This window comes from Colletes gigas, unplaced genomic scaffold (genome assembly GCF_013123115.1).
Source record: "Colletes gigas isolate AHSC1104 unplaced genomic scaffold, ASM1312311v1 Colletes_gigas_Sc00011, whole genome shotgun sequence".
NCBI lineage: Eukaryota > Metazoa > Arthropoda > Insecta > Hymenoptera > Colletidae > Colletes > Colletes gigas.
The window spans coordinates 9,959,265-9,976,277 of NW_025106640.1; the positions used below are offsets into that span (position 1 = coordinate 9,959,265).

Here is a 17,013-nt window from a genome sequence, read left to right on the forward strand (position 1 = left end):
CGATGTCTAAGGGAGAAGGGACGAGGAGGAAGGTGTGTGTGTGTGGGAGTAGGGGAAGGTCGAGGGTTACTCGACGAGCTGTTTTGCATATTTGGCTCGATCGCGCGCGCGACCGCGCGCACACTCAACATTTGAGGTGTAAAATATTAAATTCAGACGCCTCCGCCATATCGCCTACGTCCTCGAAAGAGGAGGAGGAGGAGGCGGCGGCGGATGGAAACGGTACGCAGATAGGGGTGCGACGCAAAGGGGGTTGAGAAGGGGTCTGCTGGCAGATGGGGGAGGATATGGTGAGGGCGGCTCTGCGGCGCGCACTCAGCGAGTTTACATTTAAATGTAAAAGTGCCGAGTGCTGCTAGGCGAAAGCTGCTGTTTTGCATTCGAAAGCTCATGATTGCCTCTGAGCTTTGCTTTTGACGTCGAGCGTTTCTCGCTGTCGACGGATGACGGGAGGACGTTTGCTCGTCCCCGGATTCGCAAAGCAACTATAGTTTTGGACAGACGGAATGATCTCGGAACTACCGGAAAAAATTCATACAAACGGAATGGATTATTTCGAATCGATTCTCTTTCACTCGATATCTTGCGGTTAAACAAATATTTTGCTTTTCTTTCGAAACACTATCCGCATACAGAGGTAATATAGGGTACGCTATAACGACGTTATTATCACGTCGGTATCAGACTGTTGTTTCGCGATCAAGCGACGTACAAATAAATATGACAGCACGAACGAGATTAATTGAATAGATTTTCGAAAGTGTTAATCATTTTTCCTTCATCGTTAATCGGTAGTGATTGCACGCAGACTTTTAAGATTCCATTAATCGCAAACATTGATCATTTGCTCGTCAAGTATTGAAAGATTTGTATCGGTTTAATATCTCAGCCGAGCACTTGCTCGGTTTAGATGTACGAAAGGAGGAAACCGCTCCTTCGGTTTCGGACAACATCTACCAGCGACCGACATCTACCCGTCATTCCTTCCATCGTTCTACATAATCCAACGATATTTTCGCTTTTTACCAACTCGGCGTCGTTCACGGAACGTCGTGGATCCTTTTTCGAGCACACACGTACTTACTTAGGTACGCAGACGCATGCGCTCACACAAGCATACACGATTTATTTCCGGACTTTAATCAATTCTCGGAACGGAACGACTGACACGAGGTTACGAGCGAGCGGGCCCGCTGTTATTCTTCTAATATGTATGTTTCTTATGAGCGCCGGTAAAAGGGCTCCGTGCAATTTCCTATGATAGATCGAGTCCCACGGACAAGTTCCATTACGGCCAGCCTCTGAATTATTGAACTAGCAATTCCCCGGCGACACGCGGGACACCCTGCATCAAAGTGTCAACGGGCTCATTAAGCCTCCAAATCAGGTGAACTAACGCGCTAACCGTTCTACCCTTGGTGAACATTCTTCTGTGACGAGTTAATGAATTTTGTTTCTCATCTGCTACGACGCAGGAAGCTACCGAATGTATAACGTACCTACACGCACGTGCATGCATCATCATCGAGTGTGTACTATAGACGACGACGACGACGACGACGACGACGACGACGACGACAACGACGTTGTTTTCAAATTCCAACGATTTTATTCGGTAAGGTTACAAAGCGTAAGGTTACTCGAAACTACGTTTATACGCCATTCACTCCTTTTCCCATATGTCATTACCCTCTTGCGGTAAGAGAGGAACGAGCATTTGCATTCCATTCGATAGATCAAAAAACAGAGGACCACCGATAAAGTAGGGCTATCTGTGATCCCTTGAAATGGGGCATGTGACTGCAAACTACGGTATCTGTGCGCGCGATCACCGTCACCGTCACCGTCACCGTCACCGTCACCGTCACCGAGAGAGACATAACCGCGATCGTTATCCAAAGTCGCCCTGCTAGTCCATATGCTGGGTTAATAAGAGCCCTAATAACGGGTGCCAGCCACCCCATCGATACATAGGGACTGTCACTAAATATTTTTCTTCCTGAGCGGTTGCTTTGGGAATTGAGCAGCGGTACCGCACCACTGTTCAATACTGTTGAATCGCTTGCTGATTTCCACCAGAATCGAATGCCCTGATGCATTTTACAACGATTCACACGTTAATATAACATTTGTTAACAGATACGTTATTCTTTTTAAGAGCGTATAGTATTTTCTTACATTCAATTCAATTCTTTGTAGATATAGTAAAATTCCTAGGATCCGTGATACACGGGAACTTGAGGAACAACTTTTCGAATATTTTTACAATTTCTGCACATTCTTTGGCAAAATACGCGTCGTTTGCGTTTCGAAACATTAAAATCCTCCAATCCGTTCAGGAGATATGATCTTTTAACGAAACGCGTGAAATTTCAGGGGAATCATTAATTCATGGTCAGACATTATATTTTCGGATTTTTGGGGTATGCGTATTAAACAAAAATGACTGTAATTGTCCCCCGCAACGAAAAATAATTACCGGTAAGTACTGTTAGCATCGATAGCCGAACAATATAATATTGTAAATAAGTTGAAAAATGAGCTCTGTTGTTGCGTTTTCTGTAACGCGGCCATTTTAACATAGAAATATTGAAACGCGTAAAGATAAAATGGAAAGACACAGGAGAGTAACACCGGTTTCGTACCAGTAAACTTGAGAAAATATTTTTTTATTAATTCGTCTCGCTTGAAATGCAAATGGGCCAATCACGCGTCCAGAAGGCTGGAGCGACCGACGCTTACTCGAGTAATTTATTCGTAAGGGCGTTAAAGTTTCATAAGTCGTGCACATAAAATGCACTCGAGAGTGGAGAGCAAGGGTATCCTGGTATTCGTTCCCGCTACTCACACCCCGACCACTTTCACCCTCCCCCGACCTCTCTATCCTGCCGCGGCAGAAAATTATGCAGATGGCGGAGAAAAGCTTTGATAAACACGACAGTCTCTGATCGTTATGCAGATCTGCGCCACTGTAAAATGGCGGCAATCTCTCCCTCTCATTCGACCATCCGCCCCTCTCTATTTCTCTCCCCTCTGCCTCTTCTAATTCTCCCTAGCTCGCTGGACCCAGGGGTGTTGCAGCTTCTTGCTCTCTTCCAACCATTCCCTTCTCTTCCTCCTCCTCCTTCTCCTCCTCCTCTTCCACCACCTCCTTTTCCTCTTTCTCCCTCCTTTCATCCTCTCTGGCTTCGTCACCCTTTCGACGCCTCTGCCACCGCCGCCACCGCCGCCACCGCCGCCACCGCCGCCTCCGCCTCTAGCATGGCTCGCTCCTGATTTTCACACCCCGGCCACGGCATTACCAGCCCAAGTCGAGGGTGGAAATACGCACCCTCCTGGTGATTTTCATGGCGCGTCTGCGCCGGCTTGTACCACCCGACGCGACGGTACGTATGCACTGAAATTTCATTGGAAGATCGTGCTGGCACTCCAAGACACAAACAGCTTAGGCTCGCATAAGCTCGAGCCAGCAGTTATCCACTGCTGTTCAGTTTCTTGTTTTTCCGAGAAGAGTTCGAGGTAGTGTCATCGAAACAGCAGAACCGCGTATACATACATATATTCTCCGACTAATCCCATTCTTGACGCTGAAACGACATCAAAATGGTCGCAGAGAAGCTACACCGTGCCGCTTTTCCATGTTTCATGGTCGCTCGCGACCGCGACTTGATGTTTCGTGGTCGTTGAACTTTGAACAGAAACTCGTGTTACGAGTAACTGTTGACGACTACGAGCACGATATGCAATACGGCGGTGATCTTGTATTCAGGCAGCGAAAGCATCGAAATTTTCTACCTTAAAAGTCATCGATGATTACATTTATCCGCGTATCTTTGAATAATCCTTAAACGCGGTCCGCAATTAAACGATGGTCGCGCACTGAAACAATTCCAAACATACATAGTTGTATGTATAAACGCGATACCTTCCGATTTATTGCGAGAATAAAAAAGTTCATACGCAACGAGCGTCGATTTTTCGAGAGCCTCGGTGAACGAAAGAACACATTTTCCCTCGTAGATTGTTTCAGTTTTCCGCTATGCATTATGTATGCATAAGGTAGATTTTTAATTTGTACCGCGTGGCGAGAAATCGTTACTCTCGATAATATTTCATTACCTTTAGCAGGAATTTGTGGGGGACAGGCGAGCATCTTGCATATCGAACGACGATAAATGATAAATAACCCATGGAGAAATTGTTGTGGCCGATCGGTAGGTTGGACGGTCAGAAACGATATTTGTGCGATCGTGCGTGGTACGCGGGCACCTTCGCAAGGCGGACCTTCCGATTAAAGGATACGTAGGTAGTTATAGAGTCGCGTGATTAAAACGAGTCGGGAGGAAACGTTCGTCGCAGCCGATTGGTCGGCGTATCACGAATGCTCGGGGCGTGGTACGGTTACCGACTCTCTTCGCCAATCGCTTTTTCCTTTCAATTATTATTTGATTACGTTAATCGTCCGACGTGATCCATCCCTGCATTGCGATTTCTTTAAAGCAAATTCGATGTAAACTCTTGTTGGAATCTTAACTGTTAACTTAATTTGTTAATTCTCGGCTGCGATTCTCCTCGCTGTATGATAAAAAATTCACTTAGATATACATACTAACTTAGGTGTACACCTACTTTTGTTGACGGACATTGTACCTACGTGGTAGGATCGTACGGGCGTAGTACATATGTATGCGGTTGGGTGCGCAAGCTGATTGACGATGACTGTAGTGCATCGGTGGTAGTATGGAGAAGCTTTTTTGAAGCCAGTGTGCATCGGGACGCGCGAGTATAAATTGGCTCGTCGCGAAATTGGTCTGACAGTTTAACTATGACAAAAGCACAATAGAATACGCCGTTTCCTGAATTCAGCATGCGGCTGTAATTCTCTGTCTGTCCATTCGTATCTCGCTCCCTCTCTTTACATGGTTTCCCCATATTCATCTTCATACATGCACCTCCTACCCGCCGACTGTTTTCTACTCTCCTTTGACGCATCCTTTTTCGTTGCCCATTTCCCACGCGGTCCGTTTTTAAATGGCGGATATCGCGGACAGTTTAATGTCACGTCGCCGTCACGAGTATGTAAGTATGTACTCGTTAGCGGACGATACTTAAATGTAATCGAATGATAGTCCCGGAACTGTTGGCGTTACGTGTTACCGTACAAACTGAATTCTGCATTTTTTAACTCGAACGGATACTTTTTTTTTCAAACAGCTGTTTAAGTTTCCAGAATACTTGAGGAATTTTGAAACTTGTACGACTCGAGAACACTCGGATCGGAACATTGATAAGTGTCGCTCGCGATACTTGATCTTTGTAGTTTACATCGTACAAGTACGAACGTTAGCGTTTAACATCGAGTGATTTTTCAAAGAGAAACTCGTCGATTTATCGAGTGTGATCGATCGAATAAACCGTCGTTATCGTAACACGCCGTTACCTACGGCCATAAATAATTAAGTTTCTCTGGTATAAAAACATTTCGGATAAAAGTAATTATCGGTCGAGTATCGAATTTTCAAAGAGTACATAGTTGGTGTTTAAGGTAACAATAATAATAATAATAATAATAATAATAATAATAATAATAATAATGACGACGATAGTGATAAATAATGATGATGATGAAGAATAAAAGGAAGAAGGAGAAGAAGAAAAGGTGATGATGATTTTGTTTTCATATTAAATCTAAGCGACGCTAGAATTAATGATCAGTGGTAGAAAGAAGGAAAAGGAATGTTGCATTTGATCGGCGGTTTGCTAAATAGTAAATTAATCGATACGACAATTTTCGATCCTGTCTTTTGCGATGTCGATGAAATTTTCAATCCCTTCGATACTTGTGATATCTTGTAAAGAAAAAGAAGGTACTTACACAGATACAAAAGTACACGATCGTAGAGAGAGAGAGAGAGAGAGTAAAGTTAGGAAAATGTGAAATGGGCAAAATGATCATTACATATTCGGCGTATTAGCGGACAACGTGGGAAAATAATTGAAGAAGATACGTTTAAGTAAGTCATCGTCAGACCTTCACGGTTAACAGAAGCCATTATTTCTCAGAGAGGAAGATGCATAGACGAGTATTTTTTAATTACACGCATCACGTCATCGGAAGATTTTTATTCTATTATGTAACTTAATATTTATACGATATAAAGACGTTTAACCGATATTTGTATCGTAGGAACGTTAATTACGTTACCGACACGAGTTTGTCAGATGCTCGACTATTTAAGAACGGTAACGTACAATACGTGTATAGAAATGGCCCGAGTGTCGTGCGATAATTGATGAAGAGAACAAGTACTTATGTAATCTGTGACAATTTGTTGCCTTGAACGATCGATTATTGTGGTTTATCGATTCGAAAGTGTAGGTACTCGTACCGAACAGCGACGTAACAAATCTATGTAACGAATCGTTCTCTTTAAGATAAAAATGTTTCGGAATGGGGAAGGAAGAGGATTGTATTTAGAAGCATAGTATTAAAAATGAAAAGTTTCGAACGCGTCGAAGCGAGGTTATTGCGTCAGAAAAGCCGTGGTTTCCGCGCACAATAGTAAAAGAACGAATTTTCCACGTGGAAGCTAGTCTGGTTCTAAGTGGTCGTCGTTTGATGACGGTTATTACCATGATGTGCTGTTTCCTGCGACCGTGAGTATCTTCCATCCATAGGTTGGCAAAAAACGGCGTGGTGTGCGCTTGTGTACGCGGCATGCAGTGGAAGCATAGCCGGCACGAAACCTCTGATTCGTGCATATGCACAACCGGAGCCGGAGAATGCCATGGATGCCGCGCCGAATACGGTCGCTGTCTCTTTTTTCCTGCAACCGCCTATTCCGTCATTATATAATATACTCGTTTACACAGAACATTATTGCGGCAAATATGTCATTAATGTCGGAAATCACTGGCCCGTACTGCGACCGCCCTTGCGTGATGCGGTTTTTCAGAGTTTGCTGCGACGATTCCCGTTCACGGTGTGTACGCGGCTGTCCGCGGACAAGCGTTCTTTGCACAATTAGCTTTGCTTACCCGGAACTCGCCAATACGTTTTTACTAAACGAATCGCTGTCTCTCGTATTCAATATGCACTATACGTATGTATCTATGTATCGTGTATGTTCCAAGACTGCTTCGGGCCCTCTAATCTTCCTCTCGTTCTCTCCCATTTAATTTAATTTAATGTCGACATAAATTCTGTTCGATATAGAAGAATTCTTTGTTCGAAGACGTCGAGGTAGAATCGTTGGGGAAAAATTTGAAATAAAACGGTAACAGGTTTTGTACGCGCAACACTAGGCGGCATCGCAAACGAAACTGTACTATAATATATTAGAAATATGAAAATCGGTCTCGTATCTACCAATAAACTCTTTGTCGGTTTCTTTGATGTTTGCGTCGTCACCGAACGAACGATCGTCGCGAAGCAAGTGGTCTCTTTCTCGCTCTCTATCAGTCACATCCCGTGGGTAATCACATAACTCGATTGAAGAGAACGAGCGAGCGAGCGGGCGGGCGGGCCAATAAGAGGCTCCCTTTAATCGGGTTACTTCGTTACCGCGTTGCTCCGTTACTCGGTTGCGGTGATATCAGCGGAATATCAATTGTAGTAATTAACCAAGACGCTCGTCGCGGGCTGAAACTTTGCTGAACCTCTAGAGCACCGCACCGCACCGCACCGCACCGCACCGCACCGCACCGCACCGCACCGCACCACACCAGCTAGGTAGGAAGCTAGACGGAGAGAACACGAAGAGGATAACACCTTTTGTCAGACGCGAATTAGCCCGACGGAATATTCAAATGACCGAGTCCGCTCGAGCGGAGATCTTGGAAGCATTTCAATCGGCGGCGTTCTTCGAACTAGCAGCAGGAAAATCTGGGATTCTTTTTCACCGAAACTTGTCGCGAAACGATTACACCAGATTGTCCTACGGTAGGTAAATAAATAAATGATATTTTATCATTGTTCGTTGAGGGTGAACGTGCCCGAGGAAATTCGTCAGCAATTAGACGGATCGAGTGATCGGTCTCGGTGAAAGCAAAAATGGACAATGAATTAGAGTCGGCTTCGTGATCCGGTAAAATTAAGCCCGAGGCCACATTATAGTAATGCGAGATTCATACGCAGTGAGGAGGGTGATTCTCGAGGCGTACACTCGACACAGCTGTCTGCTGGAAACGTACATGCTATTGTGCAGCCCAGCATACGGTCTAACCAATCGTAAATGCCGAAAATCTAATCGAGTAAATTGAATTTCGCGCGCACAATACCAATCGCGGCGGATTATCATCTCCAATTATTGTTTTATCGACGAAATAACGCCGCTATAGGCTATTTATTCTTGTATTCTTTGCGGTTGTCGATCAATCGATTAATCTCTATAAGAGACGACTCTTGCGCCTTTCAATTTCCATCAAAATACTCGAATCGTCTATTTTACCCCGTACCCCATTCCCATCGTCCATTCCCTCCTCCTTGTACTCAGCTACCAAATCCTTGAACCACTATGCCGGGCTCAAAGAAGCGGGGATTGCCGTATTAGGCGAGGTGAATTATCGTAGAATCAAAATGATTCGATAGATGGGGTGCCGTGGCACGTATTGCAACGTAGGGGTGACTATTTCTGCACGTTAGGGTGCCAAAACATCCACCGTTTTACGATTAAATATTGTCGACTCGTCTCTCTCGCGTTGCTTCGTTCATAAAAATCACTGCTATAGTCGACGATTACTCGTTACTTTTAAAGAAAAGTTACGATAGTCGTGTTTGGCTCTCGATCGCGAACAGAAAAATATATGTCATGGTTTCTCTCGCACGAACCACTCCTTTATCCAAAGGCGTCAATAGTTTTACGATCCGGCATGATTCGATCTGTTCGTACGGGGTAATTTTTTGGGCGTGGAACCGCCTATTAGATCGTTTTGTTGTACCGTAGAGCAGATCGATTCTGTTCGTCCCGCGACTCGTAACCGACTTCTACGAAAACCGATCTTGGAATAAACGTGGAATGAAAGCGGCTTCGGACCGTCTTATCTCCGAAACTAGCCACCGCATCGACTTCAAACTAAAATCGCTATATGTATCTCCGGAACTAATAAAGCTATCGACTCGTACAAACTCTCGTTTTAAAGGGCATTTCATTCTCTATCCGATCACTATAAAAACTATTATAATTTATTTTATCTTCTATGTTTATTTTCACATTTACTTTGACGCTACATACCTAAAGAAGTTTCAGCAATTCCTACTGATCATACGACTGTATATTATACGATATGATGCAAAAATTAGGCGATTAGAAATCATTCGACCGGTCATGGTAGGAAGAGGTATACACGAAGTGTCGATACGTGTTAATATATGTATATATGATTGCTAAAATTGTGAAAAAATTGTCAAGTAAAGTTAATCAACCATGACCTTATGGAAAATGGCCGGTTAAATAAGCTGAATTTTTCATATGATGTATAGTTCATGATGTCCTGATGAAAAGTTCCTAATGCTCAAGCTCCGTAAATTGAACATTTTTCGAGATACAAGGGATCAAGAGTCAATAATAGCGCATCTTATTTTATAGACCATGTTTGAGCATATTTAAGTGTACTGTTGTACATTGTTCATTTATTTGACCACTTCCACATTGTATAGGAGCTTCATTGTGCGTGGAGCATGAAAACCTAAGCCCTAGAGATTTGGAGGAAAAATATGAATGCATAAAACGTGGTTTATCTTATGAAATTGCCATCATTACATGTATATCTACAGCAATTATTACATTTCAATTCATGCTGGAGCAGATGAATCATCTTCCAAACTTCTGCTGCTGTCACTGTACCTATCTCTTCTTGTATTTCTCTTCCTGTAGCCTCCATTGCAGCTATAATCTCCTTGCATGGAGCCATACTCCTCGAGTTTAAAGAAGAACAGGGTCAAAATAGACCCGCAGAACGGGGTCAAAATAGACCCGCAGAACAGGGTCAAAACAGACCCGCAGAACAGGGTCAAAACAGACCCGCGGAACAGGGTCAAAACAGACCCGCGGAACAGGGTCAAAACAGACCCGCGGAACAGGGTCAAGTCAGACCCGCAGTAAAGGGTCAAAACAGACCCGTAGAAAAGGGTCAAAATAGACCCTTAGGGTCGAAATAGACCCGTAGAACAGGGTCAAAATAGACCCCTAGAACCGGGTCAAAATAGACCCTTAGGGTCGAAATAGACCCCTATAGCAGGGTCGAAATAGACCCGTAGAACAGGGTCAAAATAGACCCGAGACTAAATAACTACTTCCTGATTTCTTATTATTGGTTTTTTGACCGTAAAATATAAAAGTGCTTACTTATGGTAGTTCGTAAGAAGCATTTTCGACGCGGATATCATTGTATTTTCAGTGTCACGCTCTATGACGTCGCTTCTCGTCTCGAGATATCTCGATGTTCGTTAATAATATATCGATAAGAGTGCATAAGTTATACGAGTGGCTCGCGGCAGCAATCATGGAAGTGTAGGTCGCTAGAATGATCTACAACTACGATCTTAAATTAAGCATACGACACTCGAGATCTCCGAAATGTAGAATTATTAATTTCGTAATATCACATCTGTGACGCGAAGGTCTGTTTAACCCGGATATTGTCCGTACTTACCCTGCAGACAGATAATGATAGTAATATAATAATATTTTACTTCAGTCTTATTCTACTTTATTTATTTCATTTTATCAAGTACCAATCACCGATCTTGGAATAAACGTGGAATGAAAGCGGTGAGAAAGGACACCGTCGAAGCGTATTTAAAACGCGGAAAGATAAACGGTGGCGTGTCAAGAGTCGTCAGGTGGCCGGTTTAAACGACACAATGGCTCAATTCGGGACGAAAATCCGCCGGCTAAATCTCCCATTCAAATGCAATTTCATCCCCCTGCGACAAATGGGGCCTAAGTAGCTACTTAGTTGCGCATTTGGCTTGAAATTCTCGATACACCCTCGGTCCCAGAGAAAGAGCGTGGTCCTATAGCGCGACGCGCACAATCTGAATTCGCGATGTTATCTTTGGTGCGCGATATAAGCGCGCTACCTGAATCTACACGTGACGGTAATCTGCTTGAAATTTGGTCGGCCTTATGGCCACCATGTATCACGTTACACATTCTTTGCGGGGATGCAATCTTTACTTGTACATGCCGCTACCTATAGTATAGGCGATGCGTAATTATTTATTTTCGTCGATCACACAAAATCGTTGCTCGACGATTAACTCGGTCCCGGATATAGCCTGGGTCGTCCCTATCCTACTATCGGGACAACGTAGATTTCGAATATAGTGGATTGGGCATTTTTTTCTTTTTCTGCCAACACTTTGGAGAATCTGCACGGTAAAAGGAGCGAAAAGTTTGATGCGAACGTACCATATACATATGTATATGTAGATAGAAGTTTGCATAATTGAGAATACATAGAAAAGGAACCGTCCGATACCCGATATAGTTATTTAGCAGCGACAACGAGCCTCGACGTTCAACATTTTCCCGAGAGGCTGGCATACAGAGACACTAATTAAATCGGCATCAATTATCCTGGCAAGTGTTTTGCGTATGAATTCGCGACTAACGAAGTTTCTATTCCCGAGCATACAATTACGAGCGATCGGAACCGCGGCGAGGGTCCCTAGGTTAGCCGATACCGCACCGCACCGCACCGCACCGCACCGCACCGCACCGCACCGCACCGCACCGCACCGCACCGCACCGCACCGACGGAGGATAATTAGTTTTAATTGCCCCTGCCGAAACTTATCCCTTCCCCGTTGACGCATTAAGACTAAAGTTAGACGAGCCACAGGAGGTTTAGGTTTCGCGAAGCGTAAGCAGGTGAGGTATACACGTACTACGTGACACGGTTGGTAAACCCAAAGCTGGCTTTGTTAAGCTCGGATTCTGAGTGCCTTTGATACGTGTACTTGCACGCTAACTAACCAACCTAAGCTATCCGCAATGGGCTCGCGTACGTACGCAAGCCGAGCGTGTGCGTTATACACCTTCCTACGTTGTCTATGCCAGGGACGTCTACTCCGTGGATCTCCCGGAAATGTCTGCTGGATCGAATTTCGAGTTAATTACGAGAAAAAAAAAAAAATAACTTTGCGACTCAATTTGTTAGCTGAGAAAGACAAAATAGCACGTCGGTCGGTTCAATAAATTTTCTCATTAGACAATGCTAGGGAGTTTAATAGTAAGATATGGAAAGAGTGTCTTGCAAAAAATTTCTTTCCTTTTTATTACATTTCACGCATGCATTTTCGAAAATTATTTCAATCGGTCACTTGGTGCGGCACAACGGTTCTTCCAACCTGTACTATCCAAACAAGGATAATATCTTATCTCCACTGCGTATGTGGAACGCGTCGATCTAAATGTTTAAAGAAAAACCCCTTTTGGTTAGGAGAGGGGGGGGGAATCGGACACCCCAGGCTACGGGGTTTATGTCCGGGGGAGTTAGATCTGTGGCGTTACCTCCCATGCTCGCCACCAAAGAGGTCGCGCTCTCACAAGCGATCGAGCGAGCCTTGCCGATTAATTTGCTTTAAACTTTTCAATGCGTTATTAATATTGTAGGGAGCATGAGTAACTCCCTAGTTACTCCCGCAGATGGCGCGATTGGCGCCGATGCCAACCGTTGAGAGAGGCCGGGATGCTATAGGGAATTTGTTCCTAGGTACTCCCTGGGGCCTCGAGAGACAAGAGAGAATCAGGAGGTATTCCCCGAGCAAGCCTGACAGACGGTCCAATAATATTATGTGTTTTTATGTATTCATGTATCACTGTTACGTTAATGATTTCAGTTAGTGCATCATTAAAGAATACACTGTCAAATTGCATGACCGTAGGTGGACAATGTCGACCGGCTCCACTAATTCCGTGCGTTCCAGACGCGTCGCAGTTATACGATTATTGTGTGAAAATTCTGTTGAAACTTGATAACACACTACCAGCGGACACTTTAGCCGGCCATCGTGACCGATTTTCGAAACAATTCTATGAACCGAAGAAGTTGTACAACACCGTAAAACAAAGACAGTATTTTAAGCATGTTATAACGACGCCTGCGTTACCCGAGGTAAGATTTTTCGAATTAAATTTATTTTTAAACAGAATTTAGTGATTCGAAGGAATGGTTTCTACCATAAAATGCTCATAAAAGCTGTTAAATTTCTTTATCGATTTACCCCATGTATAATGTTTATCGAAGAATCCACCAAACTTTTTGATACAATCCGAGTTACGAACGTACGCGACGCCGAGGGTGGTATCGCCACCAGAAGAATCTTTAGCGGAAAGGTAAACTTAAATAAAGTACGAATAGAAAATGTTAATACTAATTAGAAAAATGATCGCTTATTACTCTTACGCGATAGAAGATTATTAATTGTTCCGAACATATGTATTTTAGAGAAAGTCCCATCGATCATTTACAGCAAGAAAATAGTCGCCAGAGACAAGAATCGCATCGTCTACCGATGGATCATCAACGAATCACGGAAGAGCTTCAGAGTCGTGTCATGCAACTTGAATCGGGTTTGCTTATTAACGTAAAAACGTTTAATTAATCATTAACATTATGGTTTACAAAAACAGTCTATGAACAAGTTGTTTTTATTTTTTAGGGCAATGATGAACAAGAAAAACAGGTAAATCAGGACTCTCTTAAACAAAAAAGCAGACACGATGGCGAAAGTTGATGAAAGCGAAGGTGGTGCATCCATACGTGTACATTTATATCGCAATCTAATATAACTCTCTGTTATGTTTTGTAGAAAAGTATAAGTTTTGGAAGAGAAATTTGAGAAATTGAAAGATGTATATGGAAAATTAAGAGAAGAACATATCAGTTAATCAGGAAGGTAGGAATATTGTAATTTTCATAGTTTTTAATATCATACAGAAAATATTATGCTCGTTACGTGTACCTCGTATGTAACAGAAAGCCGAAGTGGACAAGCAAATTGTGTTATTAAAAATGTCAGAAGAAAAATCGAAACGTCGAACCGTTTTTAGCGGAACGCCGACGGACGAGTTAATAGAAGGTGAAGATAAACTGAACAGGAAGGTCGAAAAAGCTCTCGAAGGACAAGAGGATTTGGACGATATAAAAGAAGAAGTAAATACCACGAAAGGTGAAAATTTGGTTAATACCTTTCTTTTACTAGATTTACGGTTATATTTTATTTTTATTTCGTTCCGGTAAAGTGTAATATTTTGAGGCGTTGATTGGCAAAACTGATTTTATAACTTGTAAAAAACGGCTTTAGGGTCAAAGTAGACCCGCAGAACAGGGTGAAAACAGACCCGCAGAAAAGGGTCAAAACAGACCGCAGAAAGGGTCAAAACAGACCCGTTAGAAAGGGGTCAAAACAGTACCCGCAGAACAGGGCAAAGCAGACCCGCAGAACAGGGTCAAAGCAGACCCGCAGAACAGGGTCGAAGCAGACCCGCAGAACAGGGTCGAAAGCAGACCCGCAGAACAGGTCGAAAGCAGACCCGCAGAACAGGGTCGAAGCAGACCCGCAGAACAGGGTCGAAGCAGACCCGCAGACAGGGTCGAAGCAAACCGCAGAACAGGGTCAAAACAGACCCGTAGAAAGGGTCAAAACGACCCGCAGACAGGGTCAAAGCAGACCCGCAGAAAGGGTCAAACAGACCCGCAGAACAGGGTCGAAGTCAGACCCGCAGTAACAGGGTCGAGCAGACCCGTAGACAGGTCAAATAGACCCGTTTGTAAGGGTCAGAACAGACCGTAGAATAGAATAGACCCGCAGAACAGGGTCAAAAGAGACCCGTTGTAAAGGGTCAAAACAGACCCGTAGAATAGAATAGGCCCGCAGAACAGGGTCAAAAGAGACCCGTTGTAAAGGGTCAAAACAGACCCGTAGAGTAGGGTCAAAATTGACCCGAGACTAACTAACTACTTCCTGATTTCTTATCTAAAATAGTCACTTTTGGATATCAGGTAATATTTTATTAAATTTATTCGATAATAAAATGGCGAATGGTTTATGTTGATATCTCTGATAGAAAGGTGTATTTTTATTTCAGTAATTGCATCTCCGAAGCAGAAGATATTATCGAATATTCATTAAACTGGTATCGATAATCCAGCGACGTCAGACCTAACTTGTACTCCTCAATACTCATTAAAAGTGCAATACACGTTGCATATGTTTTGGGTCTTTATTCAATACATGGAAAATCTACATGAAACACATCTATTGATATTGCATCGGGCGATAGTAGTAGGAAGTTAAAAATGTAGATGAAGAAAGTCATATATATTATTTGAATTTTATCGTGTTGTAGAATCGACGACGAATGTAACAGTGGGAGTTGGAAGTTTGGTAGAGGCAGAATGTTAAGTATGGATACAGCAATAGAAGAAGCTGGTAATCGAATACAGGTAATCGCATATTACATTTAGTGTAATATATAATTGTTTTTATCCATGGTTATGACATATTTATGATCAGACATGGTGGAGAAATCTCGCGCTGGTGATTCCGGGTTAAAATTAGAAGTGAACGAAAAATGTTAGATTCATGTACAGAATTAAGGAAGAAGGAAAGGTACGTCGCTTATTTTGACCGTTATATTTAATTTATGAATATTAAATATGGAAAGAGATTTTGAGACCGTAGGGCACAGCCTCTGGAACCGAATTCTAGAAACGTAACCATCAATGGTCCGAAGGGCTGATATCAGCAGCGAAGGCGGTGCATTTGGTGGTAATCTTTTATTGTAAGTGTAGAGGATTTATTTCGGTTTTTTGTTTGTTATTAAACCGTAAAATTTGTTTACGCGTGTAGAGAAGCAGAGTAAAAGCAAATAGAAATACTTGGCTGCACTCTCAGAGGCATCGAGAGACGTAACACAAGCAACTGGAAGTGTTGTTGCAATTGCTCAAAACTGTGGCCATCTTGTGGAAGAGATGGTAATTGTAGTTACTACTCGTTATACACTATTTGGATACGATGATAAAGAATAAGCGTTTAAGTTGTTAGTATTAGAAAGAGTGAATATTTTGAACGATTTACAGATGGAGGCACAAGTTGATGTTTTGGACTCGGAAGAAGCTTTGGAGACTGAAGATTACGTTGCGGCTTTACGCCGCTTCAGTATCAACTGAAGTGATAGAAGACTGATCGGACGTATACCGATGAATATTAATATCACTTTTGAAATATTCGATGACATTAGATCAAAATGAAATGAACAATGTATTCATCGCCTGACGCAGTATGAAGAACATGTGTAGAAATGGAAGTAAAGAGATTCCATATAAAATATATATAGTTACGAGCACAGAGTATGGAGGTGGTCCATATAAGACGTATGTGTAATCGAATGGCATACAGAAAAGTTACCGTTGAAAATGTAACTGCTTTTCCTTTCTTTAAATGTAACGTACTGTGACTGCACCAGGTCGATGTAGTTCTTATGTTTGTACATAAAGTACAACACTACTATGTCCCTGAACTTATTCGTGAGGAAGTTATCGACGCTAATCAACTTGTAAGTTGCAGTACAGAACGTATGGTGAGTTATTAGAAAGTATGAAATAATGTGGTTTTCATAAATGCGAATCATCATTTGTCCTTGTTAAGTGTATCCTCATCTGGGAAAGTAGTTGTTATGTAATCGAGCTATCATTTATTTGCTGAATCGAGAGACAAGTGAGGAAAAAATGAGATCTTTAAACGTGAATGTCGCAGTTGCACCTTTTTTTGTTTTTTAGTATCCGATGCATATCAGTACTTGTAGTAAGTAGCGATACATGCATGCTGTATCGGAAGTATGCTGAACGATGTACCTAGTACATATATGTGGACGTCACCTGCCATGCTCGCACAGAGGCCAGATGGGTCGCGCTCTCACAAGTGTCGAGAGAGCCTCCGTTAGGATATATACACTCGCGCGACGACTTTCTACCGGCGCGGCTACGGGAGCTCCGTTAGGT

The 17,013-nt window shown here is 42.9% G+C and overlaps 1 pseudogene; it reads left to right on the forward strand.

Moving 5' to 3' along the window:
* The first annotated feature begins 12,625 nt into the window (after positions 1 to 12,625).
* On the forward strand, positions 12,626 to 16,182 carry LOC122398457 (annotated as a pseudogene).
* Positions 16,183 to 17,013: the final 831 nt, after the last annotated feature.